Source organism: Bombus pascuorum, chromosome 2, assembly GCF_905332965.1.
Source record: "Bombus pascuorum chromosome 2, iyBomPasc1.1, whole genome shotgun sequence".
In the NCBI taxonomy this organism is placed as follows: Eukaryota; Metazoa; Arthropoda; class Insecta; order Hymenoptera; family Apidae; genus Bombus; species Bombus pascuorum.
The window spans coordinates 3,859,070-3,875,645 of record NC_083489.1 but is presented as its reverse complement, the minus strand read 5'-3'; the positions used below and the strand labels follow the sequence as shown (position 1 = coordinate 3,875,645).

Sequence of the window (16,576 nt, the reverse complement as noted above, 5' to 3'; positions counted from 1 at the left end):
TAACATCGCACCAAGTCAAACTTATAAAAACCTCTTTATTGTTAAAACTCTTTTTTCCGTCTATTACTTCGAAACTCCTCGCGATAAACATCGAAGTCACCGAGTCCCTAACTCAGGTAGCCGAAAAGACGAAGCGTCAAACAGGTGAAACGCGTTCAGTTGGTTAGTCCGAGTAAAAAATATCCTTAGAAAGAAGTAACGTATCGAATCAATTGTAGAGCGGATCGCGTAGGGAGGAAGGAAGGTTAGACCGAGGCGCGAAGAAAACAAAAGGGGAACGGGATTACGCGAGAAGAAGCGCAAGAAGGTGGCGCCTGATAGAAGGGGAGGTCGGTGAGTAGAGGCCAGAGGGTTCGGGGACCTCCGACGTGGTATTTACGACGTCATTTCCTCGCTGACTGTCAATAATTTCCCTGGGGGATGTGGAAGATACCGTGGCGGCTCTCGTGTGCGGTTTGCCTTCTTTCTTGCCCGCCTTCTCTCTTGGCCCATCTCCTTTCCAACCGGAGGACGCTTCCTTGTTCGCGTTTCGCGGCCTCCTTTTTTCTCCACAGGAGCAAATTGAAAAGCCAGCGACGCGACGCCGAGACGTCCTCGAGATACTGTTTCGCGGCGACCGAAAAGTAATATCGCGCAGATAGAATGAGATTGCGTCGGACCCGGCCACGCCATACATTTTTGATAATTTGCTCGTATCGTTTTGGCGGAGGAATGCAGGTACCACGGAGAGGATTGAACGACTGTAGTCTCGGTAATTAGCGACGAGTGTATGGAAATATGTGTGCGACGTGTTCTTGGAAATGTTACTCCGTTATCTTCTCCAATACCAAGGTAAATGTAAAAATGCACCTGTCAATGTGTTAGTCTGAGAAGACGAATTAAATCGTTACTGGTTAACTTCCATCTAACTTTCTCAACATTCTGCATTTTTTAATCTCATTTAGAATCTTTATGATCTGTTAAGCGGAGAAAATCAATTTGCTGGTCATTGTCAAACTTAATTATTGCTCTGGTCCGAAACGTAAAGTAGTAAAAAAATGAGGCTAAAGTATTAAGAAGAATGATCGAGTAAATCTGAAAATGTTACAAACTTTTATATAGGAACCTTTTGTGCGTGTAATTTCCATTTAATAATCATCGGTCTAAAATATTGAGACTGCATTTAAACTAACGTCTGTTACAACCTTCTTTCACCGAAAATCAAAACTATAATTTTTACAACAAGGGCGACTCGAAAAATCTCGTAAGAAAAGGAAGACGCGTAAGAATTAAAAACGGTAAATATGCGGCCTCGTTGATCTTCAGCAAAGCCTCAGAAGGAAATCAATCGTACGAAGCCAAGTACGTAATTCTCGATCAATCCATCATCCCCATGATACTTTCAGAATATTCCATTCTGTTGCCGGTTAAAATCTAAGAATCAGCTGATTCTAATGAAGCATCTCCTTTAACTAATTTACAATCAGCGCCCTCGTGACGGTTCTCGCGAGGGGCGAAGCAATAGAGAAAGCCAGGACCAGAGTGGAGGAGGGGCGTGAGTACCTAAGTTTCCGCACTTTCTCTCTGTCCCGGGGGTTGTCGCCTTCATGACCCAGAACTCTTTAATTCCTCCAACCCCGATACCATGGTATCCCCTTTAACTCATTAGACTCAATCAATTATACGGGCGTACGGTTACAGTCTCTTTTCCCTTTCTCTTGGCTACTACCCCGCCTTTATCTCGCTTTCACTCTCAGTCTAGTTCGTTCTAGCTTGTTCGCGCCGATTCCACCGGCCCTCTGTCGTCTCGCCGAACAACCCTGTCTTAATCCCTCGACCGAGACCTCGAGTGGTATGCCGAGATATCAGGGTTTACCAAGGTAAACCTCTTAGCTGGCAAGCCAAGGTCACAAGGCTGACAAGGATCAGACGAGCCAAGGGAACTTTGTGAGATCGGCGAACTCAATGGATGGCCTGGTTCTGGTCAATCGAAGAGTCTTACCTGCAACAGAAAAAATTCAAGCTTTCCTTTAGTAGGGGAATTTAATGTATTTGACGTTCTAAGATTTGAAAGGTACGTGTCGATAATGAAAAGAGTGACTATTTGACATGGTGTGATAGGCGAGGCAGAATGGATAGAACGACGATAGAGAAGATCTCTCGTGATATACGTGTTTGTTCGGTTATTTCATAGTTTGGAACGATATAGATAAGCCGATAGTGATTATTTGGGAATAAAGTATGTGTATCTTTTGTAGAATTTAAATATGTGGTAAGACCAGTGAAATATAGAAAATATCTTAAGTTTGTTAGGAAAATTCTCTCTATTAATAAATGTTCCTATTATTTTGTAATTCTGTTAATCGCCGTCAAATTAAAATCTGATACGGTATCACGATAAATTCATTATACGATAAATCGAAATAAATCAGTCTTACATGGACTGTTCAGAAGCCATATTAATCAGTTCCATGAATTAAAAAGTACGAAAAAGTGATTCGCGTGATCCGTTTGCCTTAAATAATTCTATAGAAATAAATCAATTACTTTTTTAAGAAATTCAGCTTGAAACTTTATCGAGTAACATCTAGACAGTGAAATTAAAGATTATGTAAAACTGAAACTGATTTATTTCCAAATCAAGTAAGAAACTCGATCCAAAACGAAACTCTATTCTCTAATATCAGCAGTTCATCCAACTAAATCACAAGGTGACTAAAACACACAAAGAACGAACCACGCTATTTGGGGGGGTTGAAGAACCTGTGACGACCTGCTGGAACCTCGCAACGTTGCCTTCGTTATCCTAATCTACAACAGGTACTCATACAGATACACACGTGTACGTACATCCACACAACCTGAAAGGAACGCATTATGGCAGGGTGGGCCATTCGTTTTCTCCACGTCCAGGTCCGTAATGTCGACCGATAAGGCCCCGATAATCCACGGTCGCGTAGTGTGTTAGTCGGCAGTTAAAACGTTATCGTCCTGAATCTCTTGTTATTCGTCAGGCCGTGACGAGTGGGTGGAATTTTACGCCCGGACGTCTCCTCGTCCGCTACGTCCCTCGTCTACCGCGTCCAAGTTGGAAATAAGCTCGATAATACGAGCATAATGTTGGATATCCGTCTGTCGTCGATCACCATTACGATCGACTTAATGAATCGAACGCGAGTCCCGCTTTCGCGGCCATCTAATTATACGTCCGACGCGGACAAATTAATTTGCCCAGCTTGCTGATTATGATTCGCGATAGTGGAGAACGCGATACCACGGTATAAGAGTATCACTGTTATGTAGGCTTGTGTTTGCGATGAAAAATGTACGGATGCATAAACGGAATGTGTTTATTCAGTCTGAGCAGCGGAGTTCATCGAATTTGACCGTTTTACGGATGGTTGTAAAAAGATATCGTATGGCATGAAAGTTAAAGGTTATAAAGGCCTTTTTGTGTAAAATATCTCCTCTTTGAAATCTTGTTTAGTATTCGTGTCGTTCACCGTGTTTTATTAAATTTTATGTTGCAAGATACGTACGCAAACTGGGAATCTGTTAATCGCAGTGGTATTAAGATGGTGGAGAGGTTTTTACTGCAGAAATATTGTAATTATCTATAGTATCGATATATTTAATAAATAATAGGAAAAAACTGAGAAACTATTTAAGAAATTGAAAATCGAAAACTTTGTGATTGCCAAAAATTGTGTATTCGGTTGTTGAATAATTGGAGATACGCGAGTTATCCAGGTCATTGCTTTCGATTGTTATTTTAGAATACTTTTCCGATACTACTTCTTATATTATTTAACAAGTTTCATACGCGAAGTGCGTGTGTCCGAAACTGATACTAGCTCTATCGTTTAATAATGAAGATAATGTATCTGTACCAGATATAGCACTCTTCATGATATATTGTACATATAATTCCAATGCTTCTTCAACGTCTTTTCAACACAAACATATATTCCCCTATAGGGGAGGAACACGATAAATCACATTTTCCATTTTTTATATTTAAAGTATGCAGCAGATTTAAAGTTCTGTATCTTGTTAATTAATTGCCAATTAATCTTACGTTATTAAAATTATCTTTCTATTTGATTAAAAAGAGATTGCTCGTTATAATAATAAAATATGGAAGATATTAAAATATATTAATCGCATTTACATCTGTAGTTAACTTTAACAAGATCGTTCCATTTTTAGTTATTTTATATAAAAATATTCAGTTTCAGTAAAAAAGTGTCGTTAGAAGCAAATAATCAGTGAAAATGTAATTATGCTATTTCCAGTGATCTTATTTCACCGTAAAATTTCTAGTATTTCTCTCAACATCATTTCACCGATATAAAGTAATTAGCTTGTCACCATTTTATCCAACATGTAATGTTAACTTGTTATTAAGTTAAATCCTTTAACCAGGACTACTACTTTTCAAGCAGAACGTACACACGAAATAGTAAGTTCCCTTCCGAAATAAGAACGACGGTATTCAAACGGCTAGAAACTATTCAATTTCACCGCGGAATATCTTAATCTCGGAACGCGGCGACTGCACGAAATCGTATTTCTTTCCCGTAGTAAAAAATTACGGGGCCGCGTTATCGGCTTGTTAATTCCGATAAGCGTTTCTCTTCTTTATCGTCCGCCATTATGGCGAACGATAGCAAAGCGGGGAAGGTTCGGTGGCGGGAAACGGAGCGCCGGGGGTGAGAGATTAACGAAATAAATATGACATCGTCTTGAGTCGGCCGTGCAGCACGCGGCAGTGCGCGCGTTGTTTCACGCTCGACGCGATAACAAAGCGTTTGCCATTAATTACCGCGCTCTGAAATTATTTAACGACCTTCCTTCAGCCAACGTCGGCACGCAAACCACCGACACCACCGCCAACTGATCGAGTTAATTCCCCGACGATGTATCAGTTTATGAAATTTCCGTGTGTTTTAACAGTCTCAAATAAATATTCCTCTGGATGTTTCCCTTTGCACGAAAATTCCAACAGTTCCAGGCATGTTGAAATATTTTTATTCAACTATCATAGCTAACAGGAGTATAACTCACTGAAATGTAATTGTAAACATGTTACAATAATCTTACATCTTCAATTTTATTTAGAGAAGGAAATTGGTCGTCGTTAAACGTAGATTTTCAAGTGTAAGATAATTATTTCTTTAACCATACTGTCCTCTAACTCATTCTTTTCAATACCGATGTGGGCGGAATATTTTGTTTATAAATTTTAGCCGAGAGTCGTGTGCATCACAATTAGTTTTGGACGATTGTTAATATTCCGTTGTCGTAGAAAACAATGTGTTTCAAAAACTGTTACAGTATTATCTATTAGTTTCTTAAAAAAATATAGACACTTCTTTTGATATTTCCACTATTACGAGCGTATAATACGATTATTTTGTTATCGTAGGATAGCTCAAAATTATAATATTGACTCGTTAAGATATCAGTGACTAAAACTCGTCTAACTACGTCTATTATCGTATTATACACACAATAATAATATATCGCGATATACTAATCTTGTGTAAACTCTATAATGTCATAATCTATTAACAATCTCGTTACTATTCTAACGTAATTTAGCTACACAATTTCTTTATTCTGCTCAAAAGAATGTTCCTGTGCAGAAACTATTTTCCACGAAACAACCCTAAAATAAGCTTCCATAAACTACAAAAATTAAAATATTTATATTTCCATCTCATACTATTAAAAATAAAGAATACGTGCATTTACAAGAACCAGGATTGCGAAACGGTAATTTGTGTGGAAGAAAGCGTAAGAAGGAGGACTGGAGAAGAAGTCAGAGGGACTGTCAAGACTGCAGGGACGCAGCTGGTGATATTATGCAGGATACGAAGGCAGGAAACGGTGTAACGTTGCCTGTAGAGCCTGTATACGAGGGTGGAATATGCTTAACGTTAATTTGTACGATAAAGGAATTATTGATTTTTACTTAGGCGGCTCAGTGAAGGGTGAGAGAGGTCGGAGGGGTGATGAAACGTCGCTTTAAAGTGGAGGTACTAATGAGATGCCCTCAACACGACGTTCAGTTCCTTCATTTATCCACCTTGCTCTCAGTAATTCTTTAAAACGTCAGGGTCATTTACGTTGAACGTTCGATTTCATGACTATCACGACGAGCAAACATCTTATTTCGCCAAAGTAATAATTGACATTTTTTACATCGTTTCAGAACTATTGCTTTTAGAAATGATATCTTTTCATACACGTAAGTTGAACTTATGAATTCTTGAATAAAGTTGTAGGATATCCAGCAATTAGTAAAGAATAATGAAAACTATATCGGTTTAGTGGAATCTAGAAATCTAGAAATCGATTTTAGCCAGTGAATTTAATAAAGTTTTTTAATTAATACTCTTGTTTGTAGTTGTAAATTGATTTTCAAGTTCTTAAATAGGGGTGTAAGGCACTAAAATTTGTACAATATTATTTTAGAGAAATTTTAACTGTTTTAAGTTTTGCATGAGTAAAACTCGTACAGGTTAAACAAGAGACTGACTGCGTACAAAGGTTTCTTCAACCTGGTAATATGTTTCAGGAAGTTTTTACCTAACTCTTTGGAAGTTTAAATTGATTCAAGTTTGATAAGCCTCGCTGGCATTTCTTTTAATAAAGAATTCCGCATGAAATGTACCAATGAATAGTTTCAATCCAAAGCTATACAACTTTCCTCGTGCTAGAAACAATAAGGTTCAACGTTTTCTCGAACAAAAATTTGTATACGTCATTTTAAAATCAAATACAATTTCGTGAATATTTTGCAAAATTTCCAAAGTGTGACTCGAAAACAATCTTAACTCGAGTCCTAAAACACTGACACAACAGGAAGAAAAATATTACCGCGCGACTACAATCAAATAAAATTGTAAATTAAGAACTCTTTAGTACGATAGTGTACAATTTTCAATATAAATATGGACGTGAAAAAGACAAATCTGAAAATTATAAAATCTTTCATTAATATCAACATACACAAAAATATTCAATTCTATAGAACAAAAATTCTCACATGAATTCCCTTTCCTTTCAACATACGTAATGATTTCTATAAAAACGAGCAATTACTTCCAACAAGCACCGAACCAACTATGTAATAAAAATTATAAATAAAAGTTTCTAATATACGCGTAAAAATCAAAGATACGGGATAAAAAAATTCCCAAACTTTTGGTTCACTAAAAAAAGAAATTTTCGATTATCGTATGCACCTACCTTTGAATACTTAAATATCCTCAAAAAACAAGCCTCAACGTTCGGTTGCTGAAGCAACGAAAAACCAATCCCACGACGATACACCAATTAGGTATTTACCAAACAGATCGATCGTTTCCCCGCGAAGAATTTTGCAGTCTGACTGCGGTACATTGCCGCGGCCGCGTATTTCTAATAAATTCAATCTCTTCGCCATCGGCGTAGGCGTTCGTCGATGAAAAGAAATTTCCTTCGCGATACGACCGGCTGGCAGCTCGGTAAACCACTCTCGTAACACGGCCTGGCGAACTTTTAGCCACACGCACAGAGCCAACTCGCGTTTCACAACAGTCTACGTGTATATATGAGTGTACGTGTGTGTATGTGGTACGCGCGTTCGCCAAGCTTTGCCGCGGCTGGAAATTCGGAGTAATAGGAAAACTCCTGAGCGGAAAAGAAGTTCAATCTAGCTGGCCGAGGGAGAAGCCTGGAAAAGCTCTTTTGACTCCTTTGATTCCGACTCAGCCATCCCCAACCCATTCCTCCTCTACGGCACCTCACCACCACCTTCTAAATCTTTTCCAACCCTCTTCGTCGGCGTCGCCAGCGACATCGAGTCCCGTTTTACTCCGGAGAACGTTTCTCAACCCAACGATGCCAAGAGGATTCCAAAAGTTGCTTCGCCAATCTACCCCGCAGTCCTGTTTCAGACTACTTGGGCCAGTCCCGAAAAATTTCACCACCCTTGAAAGACCGACTCTGTTTTAACCACCGCAGAGGGTTCGTCAGCGGAGGCAACGTCTTCCGCTTGTGGCTTTAGACAGGGTCGAAAATCGTGCAGGATCTTTGCTGAGGTTTTAGGGGTGAAGTAATGGTAAAAGGGGAACGGAGTTTTGATTTGGCGGAGTGAATTTGCTTGAGAAAAAGGGTAGCGTTGCGATCTTGATGATAGTATCGCGATTATTTCTTAAAGCAAGTCTGGTATGTTGAAATAGCGTCGAAAGGGAAATACGAATTTATTTCTCTTGTATATTTCAATTTCGATGGGAAATTGTTTGCATTGTAAAGAGAGATTATGTTTTAAGTAACCATATGACGACGATACTTGGAGCTATTCTAAAATTTGTAGATCTGTGAACTACATGACTATGCAATTTATTACAGAACATTGAGATCCAAGAGCGAAGATACAAAGTTGGTTATTTTCTATCGGTATCTCTCAACGATTATATATTCGAACATTAATTGCACCAAGTAATTGCGATTTATTTCACATCCATTTATACAAACATAAATATCAAAGACGCAAATTTGCAAATATTCCTTCTCTTCCCTTCCAGCTTCAGCTACTAAACGACAAAGTTTCACAAATTTCCTTCACAAAGCTGTGCTACATTCCCAACACCAGCGACCAACAAGCCAGCCTCAAGTCCAAATAAAAATACCCTCTTCCATAAAGAACAACCAATACACCGATCATCGAGCTCGATGCAAGAACAACAAAGCTACAGCTCTCAAAACTCTAGCCTTTATCGAGCTTGTTTCCTTTCAAGTGTCTCTCAATCTGCATGAAAGAGAAAACACAACATCCTCGCGTTTTCTTCGCCCAACCTCAATCCCAGCAATCATTTCATAAAAGCGCATCTATCCTCGTTCTCGAATACAGAGTAGCATTTGCCTCGTTATTTTCTTCCTGCTCGTCTAATACGGCCCGTTGCCTAGTAGGTCAACGAAATACTAACCAACTTGCCCGTTGTTCTCGAAAGGTCAGAAAGGGATACGAAAAGGGGATGGGCGCGATCGCCACGAGGAAAGAGTGGAACGACGAATAGGAGGCGGAGATGGAAGTCGTGGCGCGAGCAAAGAAATAATGAAACTCCGTGCCAGGAAAGTGCTCGCTTTATTGACAAGAGGGCCCAGGAGAACGGCCAGGAGGTGCGACGAGGGAAAATATAGTGCTTCCATATCCGTGCGCGGCTGTCTATCGATTCTCGACGAGTATAAAGTACTGCGATTCCACCCGACGCCGTCGCCTACTCGACGGAATAAATTTGCGATCGCCCGGGTAAAACGGGGTGAGAGTCGCGAGCGAGACCGCGGAAAGGGAAAAAGGAGAGGAACGAACCGGAGGAAATGGAAGAGGCGACGCGGAAGACGTCGACGATGGAATTTTTGAAATTCATTCGCCTCCTTCTTCGCTGTTTCCGCTCTTGTATAATTTTGTTGTTTAAGTACGTACTGTAAGCAGCTTTCAACGACGTAATAGGATTTTTCGTTAAGAATTATTGGTTTGTTAATTCGACGGAGTATAAGCGGAGTATATATTATTGTTAATTGAGCACCATTTGTATAAGCGGCTTATACCGTACCATCGTATAGTTTTGTATGAGAATCTTGGATTTGTTAGTTTCGATGGAGTGAAATTCGGAGAATGACTCCTATCTGTTAGAGGTGAAACATAAAATGCGTTTTATAGAAACGGAGGATGTCTCCGATCATCAGAATTTTGCCATTTAGTTAATGTATTTTATTGTTCGTTAAAGTATAAAGCGTCTAATGCTAAGTTATGAACTGAATCCTGTTACGTTGTACGGGACATCTTCCGATTATATCGGTAAAAAAATCCTCGAGTTTGAAGAGAATATCAAAGAATCCTTAGCCCATATTTCGAAACAACTTCACGTGTCAAATTTTTATCAAAATATATTAAAAATCATTTTGTTTATTGAAACAAGGACCATATTAGGATAGAAGAATAGCAGAATAACATTCTACGAAAAACATAATGTTTTGAAGATTTTCCTATCCTAAAACAACAATTAAAAAGAAGTGGAAATTCTAGAAATTCTTGGATAAAATCGATTTCTGGAGCTCGATCGAAATTAACGTAAAAAACGATCATCGAGGGCAAAAATTTCAGGAATACGTTCGACGTAAAATCTTTTCTTGATGAAAGAAAAAAGAGAGCGGCAAAACTCAAACGTCGGTAGCCGAGGAACGTGATTTTCTACGCGCGGAACGAAAAGACGGCGAAAAAACCCTTTCCCTCCGTTTTATTCCCTGTAGATCGTTCCGAGGCGAGCAGGGAAAAGGATCTCTTCTTTGACGGTCGAGGATCATTACGGCGGCTGATTGGCGGGAATCTTGTTAGAGGTTTCGTTTGAATAATCGCCGCTCGAACCGGCGATTTTCATGACTCGATCATCGCGTAATGTCGCGTGGAAATTCGGCTCTCCGCCCTCCACTTTCTTTCCATTCCGCGAACAATAATTTCGAGGGTCGATTTCTCGTAAGCACCGCCGCCCTCGTGTTCTTCTTCTCCTCCTCGTTACAAACGAATTCAATTCTGCGTTAAATATCCCGAACGCGGATCGTCGTTGCCCTTCGACTCGATTAACGATCCCTTCTGGTTCGTAAAATATTAGGTAACTCATTTTGACTTTACATATTCTCCGAATTAATGTAATAAAAATATTGCAATTTTATAAATAGAGAAAAATTATGTATACGAAATTTTACGTAAGACGCATCTACTTATCTTTAGTGTCAGTTTAGTTGACATGATGCAGCGGTTTGTCTAAAAACTCCCCCAAATGAGACGAACGAAAATCGTAGGTTAAATAAGTTGAGGTACATTTTTGACAAAGTGTAGATTGTATATATTCATAGCGTGATACAGTCGAAAACACGTTAAAGATTTGAAAAACAAAATTATCTAAGAAGTACTTGTAGATTATTCGTTATAAGAAATTGTAGTTTATTAAAAAAGTCACTCCGCCAAACAATAGCTTATTACATGTTTCAGCATTTATATTTATCCATATTTCGCGTATCACTTTTATCCCATAGTTTGAATAAAATTACCACATATTATCCGTTAAATACTTCTCAGTAACAAATGACATTCAAACGTTTCACGGAGTACTCGTTCGAAAGATATTGACATAACCAATATCTAACAATTATAGGTAAATAAAAAAGCTTTTGAAAAATGGGAATAATATAATTAAGTTTCATTATCAAGTTCCCCCTACTTTATTATTCTTTCCAACCATCCATTACCAAAGAAAATACCAGCCACGCAAACCTCAAAAACCGTCGAAAAAGGAGACCGAAAAATACATGTTTCCATTTGAAACAACCCACAGGTGTAGCGCTTTACACGATTATCCAGCGCCCTTTTTCCAAGAAGCGTCTACCCTTCATCCGTTTTCCCCGCTCCGTGGAAAACGGAGCGTAGCTTCGCAGGGAAAGGTGTAGGTGGTGGAGGGGAAAATAGCAGGAGGAACGAATAAAACGCGTATCGGCGAGGTACGCGGCCAGGCAGATCAATCTTCGCTTCTTTCCCCGTTGCGTTCCTCCGTTGTGTGCGTGCGTTCGCGCGGCCAGCTCCACCCCCGCCACCCCGTTCCAACCATCCAGCTTCTTCTTCTAGCCACGTAAACGCGTCCTGGCACACGTACGAAACACGCACGCGTGCACGTCGTCCGTAGGAAAATATATCCGGCCGAGGTCCCTCCTACGGGACGCTCGCGAGTAGCAGCCACGTTTCCGGATTTATCGAGCGTGGCCCGTGCCATTATTTCAGGGATTACCGGCGGTGGGGCAACGGCGAATTTTTCACCGGCTCGTACATCGTTCTTCGACGCTGCTGTTAGCAAGGAAAAATGCGCGAAGGAATGATAGAGGATTCCGGGAGAAAGGCCGAGGGCGAGGCGAAATTTCGAGTTCGCCATAGGATCATAATCGGCTTTACTTTTCCGAGTCAGTCCCTTTTTTGCTTCGTTCTAGATTCTTCCTCGTCTTCTTCGTCTTCTTCGTTTTTCATTAGGGTTCGGTTAAGAAGGGACTTTTTTACCGGATGGCCTCTCGAGCGTGAGCATACGAAATTCTAGAGAGACTTCTTAACGAGCCGCGTGGACCGTGTCGATAAGATTGTTTGCTGAACGGACGTTTATTCCGGCGCGCGAACACCGGATTTCCTAATTATTCGCTGCAGGCGAACTCTTATCGCCGCCCACGCGCCGCTACGTGCCCGATACGCAGGGTAAACGTAATAGTTCTCGCGCTGGGTCTGGGTCAGGACATTGGCTTCCAGAAGAATAGAAAGGGGTAAGGTCGATGGCTACTCTTCCTGTTACTCGGACGAGATTTTTCAATTACATTTTGTGGAATTCCTGTTAATTGGAGTCTCAAAAACGATGTTTTATACTAAAAACGATCGTTCTTTTAAAATATCTGTATTTATAGATAGAAGATAATAGAACTACTGAATGTAATTTCTAGATGAATAGTAGAGAATTGTGAAACTAAGACTGATACAGAAACGTATTCGGTTATAACGCAACACGTTATTTTCAAACGATATTCTGCACGAAACAGTGACAAATAAAATAAAATTTACTCGAATAATTATTTTTAGAAATTGATATACACTATAATAACATTACCGATTTGTAAATCTTGGTGACTTTAGACTAACTTGTATTCAACGAGCGTAACATTCCATACTTTTATATCGCGATTCCTACACGATCGCAAGCTTCGTACGCAATATCTTCTCGATAAAAATTCTTAGCAACCCATCCAACCAACGACCCTCATCAACAAATTCTAAAACTCTCCTCTCAAATTTCATTGAAATCGCACCTCTGCTTATCTCACCTTACTACACGCAAAATCATCTCACGAAAAGGCAACGGCAGGCGTGGTCGCGAAATCTGGAATATTTCAGGGGCGCCGAATGGAGGCAGAGAAAAGAGCAGGAACAGGAAAAAAAGAGGCTGCCGTAGAAAACGGAGGAACCTGGGCAAAGCAAGCAAGCAAGCCGGCAGGCGAGGCAGGCGAACGAAGGAAGCAAGAAAGAAAGAAAGAAAGAAAACACGTGAAATCGAGGGACAGAGAGCGATAGACAGGAGCGTAGAAGGGGTGGTTCGGTGTTCCCGGGGGCGAAAGTGGCGCGGCGTCCTAATGCGATTCCGATATCGGCCCGGACATCTCGTGAGCCGACTACAGCTCCTGTTTCCCCGCCTCTCGCCCCGTTACCCCGTCGTCCCATGGAACGAGTGGAACTCACCCCATCGCGTGGCTCGATGGACGAGAGAGAGCGGATCGGTCCGTGGGTGGCGGAAAGGGGGTGGGCCGTGAAAGCGAACAGGGCTCCCCCGTAAGGGCGGGGTGGCTGCTAGAATGGGCCGATATGTATGCCGTGGGCGCACCGCTGCCACTCCGCCGCCATCTTGGAATCGATGTCGATCAAGCGGAAGGAAGGAACTTCTGCGCAGCTCGGGGGCGCCCGGGGTGCACCCGACCCACCCCCTTTCTACGTGTGTGCGCGTCTCCACGCATATATTCCACCTCCTCGTCGGCGTCCTACGAGCGAGACCTCCTCCTTCGTCTCGCCACCCTCGCAGCTACCACCCCATCGCCACGTAAGCAGCAGCCGCGTGCGTGAGAGCACGTACGCCGCTTCTGCGTACGGATTTCTTCTTCTTTCACCTCGAAAAAATGGCGTCTTCGCGGACACGGTTCGATGCTCTATCAGATCAGCTTTCTGTTTCGGTTGCTGGATGATTGTAAGGGGAAAGCTGGGGACGAGGTGGGTAGATTTGGAAGCTTGGTGGAAGCTTCTGAAGGAACTTAGTTTTATGTGATCGGGAAATTTAATATTTTGGATCTAGGTGTAATAGGGATATCGTATTTTGTATGAGATTGTGCCTGACGCGAGTGTAATCGTCTTAGAGGTATGTAGAAAAATATACAGGGTACTGATGTATGATTTTGTGTTGCTGATATTATTAATATTGATAGTCACAAGATGCATATCAATTAAACTAGACAGAAGCTGGAACTTTTTTTTATCGGTTAAATGATTCGATTAAATATTTCCTATTTCTAAGCTTCTTATAGCTCTATCTAATTAATCATAGAGAATAACTAATCATTAACTGTTTCGATTGTATATTTTCTAAACTTTCCGCTTTTCGATTAATTGGTCCAGTAAAATATCTTCTCCGAATAAATTCTCGCTTACTAATCCGCATCCATATCAACGTTTAAAACCCAGAATCCTGTAATCTACACTAACCCTCCGCTAAGAACATCAAGTTGAAGAACCTGCGAAGAGAGCGAAGAGGAAAGAGCCTTCTCCTTTAACAAGAATATCCAGCGAAATCGGATCGTCTTAAATAGATCCAGCGGCGAAAACAATACCGACGAATAAATTACCCTCTCGGGTGGCGTGTCCGTTTCGAGCTTTCCCTAAAAAGGTTCCCGGCGCTCTCGAACCTAAGAAATATCGCTGTCTACGGCGTTATTTCTGTAAAACGGCACGAGAACGAATACAAAAAGGGGCAGAGGGAGAAAGGGAGACAGGAAAAAGAAAAAGGAAAGGAGGAGGAACACCAGGATAACTGGCGCTAGATATAGACTGGCCGGATCGTACGCGAAGAATCGACAGGGTTACGAAGGCGGATGGGAGAAGGAGAAAGAGGGCGGCTGATTTATGGGATTGCAGGTTGCCGGTATAAGCGAAAATGGCGTCTCTACAAATCGATCGTAAAAAGGATGTCGCGCGGCCGTACAATGGCTAGCATCTCGTTCGTTAGCTCGACTAGCGAATAAATAAAAACTTGGGGATCGCGAGAGACGTTCACGGGGTTGCGCTGGTTATCGGTTCGCCAGGCGAGGCAAGGGGAAAAGCGTTTCTCCTCTATAACCTATAAAGGATCGAGGCCTACGGTGATTTATAGATTATGAAGGCTGTGCACGCGATCCTTCGTCACAATGGCGAAAAAGAGACGAATGATATACGAGAAACGTCTTTTCGTCGTCGCAGTCGTTTTCAATTTTATTAGAGGAGGAAGTTACGTATGAAACTCGTTCCAGGCTCTTCGATCGATCGGCCGATGTTGCTTTTTGTTTGGGTTAGCGTAGGATGAAGAAGGTGAAAGGCGGTCGGAAAGCGAAGACAATTTCATGAATGAGTGGAAAGTGAAACATATGAGGTTTCAGTTGGAACTTATTGAATGATAATTGCAAAACGCGTGTGAATCGAAATTGGCCATGTTTCTGGAATCATGAGTTGTGAGAAAGGCATTCTAGAAAGAAAGGAGCGTTGAATTTTTGCCACGATAATGTGTAGATAGTTTAGGTAATTTAGATAACTTCCATAAATGAAACGAAAGGGAGGTTATCAATTGAAAGGAATGAACATGGATTAGGCGTGTGTTCGTTGAACATAATTTGTTCATTAATAGTTGAACAAATCTTGTACCTATAGTAAATGTGACTGATTAGTACGTAGTTAAATTGAGAACTATACATATAAACAGATTAGGTTTGAGACATAATATACAAAACTAATATTAAACGAGGAAGAAAAATCTGGTATTTTAAATTGTAAAATATATTATTAAAAGCGTAGAACATGCGAAAAATGGATTCATCTCGGTGGAAGACTCTAATAAAACTGAAAAATAAAGAAACCATATAATAAAAGAATTAAACTTTTAAAATAAAAAGACTTAAAAATTACTTGCACGATCTAACAGAAAATATCTCATAAGTAACAATTTAAAGGAAAAAGCAAGCATAAAATTCCACGAAACAGTTAAATGATTCTTCATAAAAAATATTACGTGATTAAAGAGGAAAAAAAAAAAAACGCTAAAAATAACGCTGCTAAAAATGATATCACATTACTATTGTTCACAAAGGCACGTTTTATAGAATGAAGCGGAGCGTTACAGAAACAGGGTCGTGTTACGAAGGAGCGCGATAATAAACCAGCGAGAAATAATCGAAACTCGGAAGCAGGGCTTAAGGGTAAAGTCGGTCAGTGTGCCCCGTGGGCTGAGGAGTACGGAGAGTTGAATGGCTCGTGACCTTGGCCCCGAGGCTGCTAGCCTGGGGTTGGCAAGGTAATTAAATGCCATGGATGGGGTTGGTCGCTATAACCGGCAGGATAGAACGAAGGGTATCCAGGGGGATGAGGCTAATTGCCGATGCAAGGAAAACCATCCCCCTCCGTGCCGCGGCAGGATCTTTCAAGGTGCTCATCCTTCGGATTATACCGTCACCTTATTAACGATCCTCTTGCAACGCTATTCCTGTCGACAAGAAACAGTTCTCTCCCTCGTCAAGAAGTAATTTCCGTCGCGTAAAATCGCGTTGACGACATTCTACTAAATCTATAGCTTGATATTAGTTTCCAAGTTCGAAAGATTCCATTGTTCGAAAAAAAAAACTTGTGTTTACTTCTTTCCTTAGGCGACGGTGTATACTTTTTGTAGAATTTTTGTGAATAAGAAGTGGGAGACGTAATGAAGAAATTATGATTAAAACGCTGGAAAAAGAGCTG

General features: G+C 40.9%; 1 protein-coding gene across 1 annotated transcript in view; it reads right to left on the bottom strand.

The window, feature by feature from the left end:
• Nucleotides 1–1,275: 1,275 nt before the first annotated feature.
• Nucleotides 1,276–16,576, bottom strand: part of LOC132916337 (UPF0489 protein C5orf22 homolog) — a 335,224-nt gene continuing 319,923 nt past the window's right edge. Inside the window, exon 5 of the mRNA XM_060976250.1 lies at nt 1,276–1,981. The gene's annotated coding sequence lies outside the window, so the exon portion shown is untranslated. The remainder of the gene's footprint in view (nt 1,982–16,576) is intronic.